Below are 6,000 nucleotides of genomic sequence, written 5' to 3' on the forward strand. Positions count from 1 at the left end.
AATGAATAATCACACTGTGGTTTATCCATGAAAACAGAATACTACCACTCAGCAATTAAAAAACAGAATGAACTAGTAACACATGCTAAAACATTGATGAATTTCAATGATGTCAAATATAAGAAACCTGACTCCCTGAAAGAGTACATACTATAAGATTCCATTCATATAAAATATAGAAAATGTAAACTAATCTATAGTGATCAGCAGTTGCCTAAAGGAAGGGAACAAAGGGAGGGTCAGAAGGGCAAGATTATAATAAGGAAATTTTGGGGATGGTGAATATGTTCTTTTTCTTAAAAATGGTGGTGGCTAACCAAGGGCATACACACTGAAGTCAGAATTTACCAAATTGTACACTTAAAAATACGTGCAATTCATTGTATGTCAGCTGTGTTTCAATTACACTGCTTAAAAGATCAGTGAACAAATGTGAGTAGATACATACATAAATCAAAAGTTTATTTCTATCAGTCATTCCCATTAATCAATATAGGAAATACTAATTTATTTGGACCTTGATAAAAACAGCAATGAAGGTAAAGAGTATCCATTTGAATTTATTTTATTTTGTCTAAAATTAGCCTAAAATATACTACATGGTTTATTTTTTTTACAAATTCATTAAGAAAACAAGATATTATATTTCCAAAAAATTACTTACAATAAAAAAGTTCACTGTAGGACTTTCTCTTTCCCAATATCTATATTAATTCTGTAGCTATGACATTTCTAGTTTTGAGATGAATTCTGTACAGTAAAGTTTTGATACACTTTGGACTTATGTTTTTACACGATCAATATGTTGGTATGACTTAAGATCTTTCTGTTTGTGGTTCAGGTCAAACGGGATTGAGAATTTCTGATCACTATGCCCAAACCCTACAGAAGCAAAGGTTACACTGTGATAATGTGTTCATTGTGAGCTGTACCCAACAATATATGTGACAATCTGAATTTGTTCCAGCTACAGTTGTAATTCACCTTTGAAATTCAGTGCATGGAAAATAGAAAAAGATTGGGGTGCTTCAGAGAGGGATAAAGTGAGGTACATTTGGCTCTACATTGTTGTTGTTTTTCCTCAAACTAAAAACCTGTCTGAGATTTTTTTTATCCTGCTCACTTTCCCAGGGGAAAAATCAATCCCTCTTGCCCTCTGCCATGTAATCTTTCCATCTACATAAAGTCTGAATACTAAAAAAGACTCTTCAACTAAAGTAGGCCAAGTACTATCTTAGCATGTAAAGTCATTGAAATATATAATACATTTAAATTCAGGTTCATATTGCTTAAGCACCACATTTAACGTTACAAAGAGCAAGTCTTCAGTGGGTCTGTAAATTGGTGTCTAATATGTTTAGACATATTTTAAAACATGTGTCTTCAACCTTTAGTGCCATACCCTTATTTATAAATATCCTTTGTTTCAAAAACTTTTTCAAAACTGTCACAAACACTGCGCTGACCGTGTGCGTGTTTATAGATCCGCTTTTTCCATGTAGAAAAGGGGAGTTAGGGTGTTCTCTAATTGCTTTATATCCAAACTGATCAGCCTGGATTCAACTACATCCATTTGTGGTTGCCTCTCTTCACCCCCAAACACTGAAAGAGAAACAGTGTGAGAAAGAGCTTGAAGGCTTTGACCTCAGAGGTTCTGGGCCCCAAGGCCACCACACACTGACTTCAACCTTGGGCACTGTTTTTAACCTCCCTCTGCCTGTGCCTTCAGACAGTATATAGGGACGATATTCATAGGGTTGCTGTAAGGATTAATCAAGGGAATAGGATAAAACTCTTAGCCAAGAGCCCAGCTCATGGTGAGCTTTCAAAAGCAAAAACCATATTGGAATCACACATTTTTAGAGTTGGGCCTCATTATTTTAAGTTATTTTATTATATAGCAACATGTGTACAATGTAACTTAGCAGAAATGAAATATTGAATAATTTTTTAAAAGATTTTATTTATTTATCTTTAGAGGGGAAGGGAAGGAGAGAGGGAGAGAAATATCAATGTACAGTTGCTTCTCATGCATTTCCTCCTGGGAATTGGCCTGCAACCCAGGCATGTGCCCTGACTGGGAATCGAACCTTGATCCTACGGTTCACAAGCCCACGCTCAATCCAGTGGGCTACATCATCCAGGGCTGAACAATTATTTTTTTGGCTAAAAGAAATATCTCTTGGAAATGCAGAGAAAGCCTAAAAAATATTATAATTAAGCAGAAAGAACCTAGTTTAAATTCCAGCTTCGGCATATTAATTAACTAATTCTGGTTGGTTGTTATAGTCCAAGTGTCCAACTGATAGTCTATAAAATGGACATGACCTATAAATGACAGATGCTTGGTGAATGCATACTGAGTGCTATAATCAAAAGATACTGTCTACAGCAATTTCTATACTTTTATCTGTCTTGCAGAATAATATCCCTTTCACTTGGAGGGAAACCCATAAAATTGAGTGATATTTCTCAACATATCAGTCACTAATAACCATGTATGTCTCTCTAATGATAAACCTGGGGTGCAAGTGTGCCTCACAGGGCATTAGTGGCATTACGACCTGAACTGCCAAGTTTAAAGCTTCTGAGAATTCCAAGAGCAGTTACAGACCATATGAGAACCTTACAACTACTTACAGAAAACTAGTGCCAGAAAACTCCACGCAGTTGACCACTGAAAATATCTTGAACTTGCTTCTTTTTTTTTCAAACAAAACACCATTGCCCTTGATGTTCATCATCCTTTAAAGATTATTTTATTCATTTCCAGGTCTCCTGTTATGGCTGGAGGTCTCTTTGCTGTGAATCGAAAATGGTTTTGGGAGTTAGGTGGCTATGATCCAGGTTTAGAAATCTGGGGAGGAGAACAGTATGAAATCTCTTTTAAGGTAAGCCGCCAAGACCCTCTTCACACTGTGTCTACAGAATTTCAATGAGCCTGGTAGAATGTCATTATTTCATTTTGTGAGATGACAGGATGAAAATAGACATGTCGCTTTCCCAAGCCAGCTCTTGGGTGAGATAAACTGGTTCCTTCTGATGTTTCAGTGAGACGTAGCCATGCAATTAAAAAATATATATAATAGAAATAATTCAAGATCCCATTTGCAGGTTGGAAATTTGCTTTACCCTCAGAGCTACTGATCCCTGACAAGTGCATTTGTTCTGAAGCACTTCAAAAATATACATAGAAGAATAAAGATGAAAGAAGTTAAATTTATTGGAGCTCTTGACCTTTCTATTTGTTCTAGAAATAGCACTGTACATTTTGATCATAACCAGTTATTCCAAAATTTCAGTAACAGAAGAGTAATTTTAAATGATGAATCACAAATGAAAGCTATTTGTATGTAATTGCAGAATAAGCGAATATTTTTAATTATTTTTATCTGAAATTGCCCAGTTCTCTACTTATTTTGGCCATAAACACTCAGTAAAATGGTATACTTGATCACATATTTGTTTATGGTAGAATATCAGATTTTAGGGCTTATAAATGAAAAAACTTTACCACAACATTCGAAGACGACATAAACAGAGCAAAATAAACTGTGCAAAAGGTTGTACTCCCAACCTGCAAAAGATTTTTTCCTGAAAGCAGTCTCAAACCAGAAAAAACATTTTTTACATTATCACTGTTCCTATTTATGTAGAGGAAACATTGATTCTCGCAAGATTTGTCTTATAGAAATCTCTTATTAAGTACAATAAATCAGCTTTTCCTAATTATTTTCATTGTGAAATGAAATCAATTCTTGCTGAGCAAAAAAAAAAAATGTATTCTGAATATAGCATAAGTCAACCTTAGGAACCCAGCTAAACTTTTTGAACTGATGTATAAAACATGATAAAAACTGATTTTTATAGAATTGTAACAGCTGTACTCAATGTGTTAACAGAAATGATATGTTGTGCTCAAAGTGTCCCAAAATAAATACCCACAAAGGGGTCAGGAGGCATGATTGAGGCTTCAAGACGTCTAGAATTTTCTCTCTCACTATGCTGCCGGTGATCCTTGAAGTACCATTTATCAATCTAGTGCTTTTCTTTTACCATCCTCCAGGCACATTTAATGTCACACGTAAACTACCTTTTTTCTTAAACTTCTCATAAATACATGGTTTAAAATCCTTGCATGTATCAGTGTCATTTGGGTTTCTCTGTTATAGGTGCACACTTGTCACTTTATATATAATAGGAGGTAATAATAATAGAGTCATCATGGTAGAAATAGCATTGACTGCCTTTACCTGTGGTATGAACCAGATGCTAAGTGTTTTATATGCATTATCTAATTTGGAATCACAGCCCTGAGACGTAGTTATTCCTCTACTCACTGATGGAGAAACTGAGATTTTAAGTTTTGAAGAGTTTAGATTACATTATTTTTAACTTTTAAAGATTGAATAACTACCCAGTGGCACGTAGGGATTAAAATGCTCCATTTCTGCTTAATAGCAGAGATGCAGGAACATGAAATTCTCAGACACCCAAGTCATACCTACCAACACCATTCTAAAATTCACTGATCTCTACCTAATTGTTCCTCTCATTGAACAGAAGCAAGTGTCTCCATTGTAGTCTAATAGCAAAGCAACAAACTTCCTGCCGCCCCTGGCAAAATACCGCTCGTCAGCAGATACTGACTAAAGCTGAGTGCAAAGTTTACAATAATGCTTTCACCTAGAAGCATTAAAGACAAAAATAGTGTTGCTGTATTTGCACTATCATCAGAATTCAAGGGATTCTTTTTATTTTCATAGCTCAAGGAAATGTCTTCTTAAATTCTCTTAATTCATGAATTCTTTAAGTTTAAAATATTATTAAGAACATTTCTATGAAGCAGAAGATGCCTGATTTGAATAATGAACTGAATGGTGGATAAAATAGCTATTGAACAGCGGGAGAGTTTGCAGAATATACATTTGTATGTGAAATCACAAAGGTATTTTCTCAACCACCGTAAACTTGCATCTCTCACTTCTCTGTCACTCGTAAGTATCCCATCTCTTCTGGGTGACCTGAGATTTTATTACCCCATTTTCAATATTTTAGTTATCTGTCATGCTGACAGATATAATTGGAATGCAGCCCTGTCGACTTTGTCTAGAAACCATGGCAACAGAGCTGTGAGTTCAGGACTAAATTGCCCTAGGTTGTTTAGTTGGGAAGGCAGCTTCTTTGGTGACAGCTATGTCATGTCGTACAGGGTCCCATTTTAGACACGTCCCTTCATTCTTCTCACTATTGTGTGATGACCTTGGGGTTCCTGTCCCTCCTTATTAGCATTTGTAACATGAGGAGGACAAACTTAAACAGGCTTAGTAGAAGTTTCATTGGAGTAATAAGAATTTTCTCCGTGTGAAAAGAATCAAAAGAATTATATACAACAACTGGGTTAAATGGTATTACACAATGCCATTTAAAATAAAAGAGAAAAATCAAATGTCTGCATTTTTGGACATATTCCATAAAGTGTGATTAATTTTACAGCATAAAACACTTCAAGATATACACTGGTCAGCACGTAAGCTTTGAGAAATATGTATGGATAACTGAGAGTTCACTAGTGTATCTCATACCATAATATAAAAACTGCTTGAAGTCTAGAACCTAAAAGCTCTAATTCAAAAGACTTCTGTCTACGGTCATTATCAGACATCTGTGCTAGTGTTTCACTTTTCAACCAAAGAATCAATGCACCAGAATTGGTGACAATATTCCATCACTGCATAAAAGTATTTCCAGAGAGCTCTGTTTTATATAAAGAGCTTAGTTTTGGTTCAAACAGTATTTGGTTAAAAGTGCTCCTCAATTTTTTTCTCTAAAAATCTTCCCTTCCTTCTTCTAACATCTAATTAGATGAGTAAATTTAATGCCATAGCATAAAAGCCAACACAGTGTAATTTTCAAGGGTCAGTTAAGGAAAAGATCTCTCCAGAAAAATAATCTGTCTGTACTGTGCCCAGTTGTTGGTATGAATCTGAACTCCTAGAT

The sequence above is a fragment of the Sturnira hondurensis genome, unplaced genomic scaffold, assembly GCF_014824575.4.
Source record: "Sturnira hondurensis isolate 20B ecotype Veracruz unplaced genomic scaffold, ASM1482457v3 Scaffold0003693, whole genome shotgun sequence".
Taxonomy (NCBI): Eukaryota; Metazoa; Chordata; class Mammalia; order Chiroptera; family Phyllostomidae; genus Sturnira; species Sturnira hondurensis.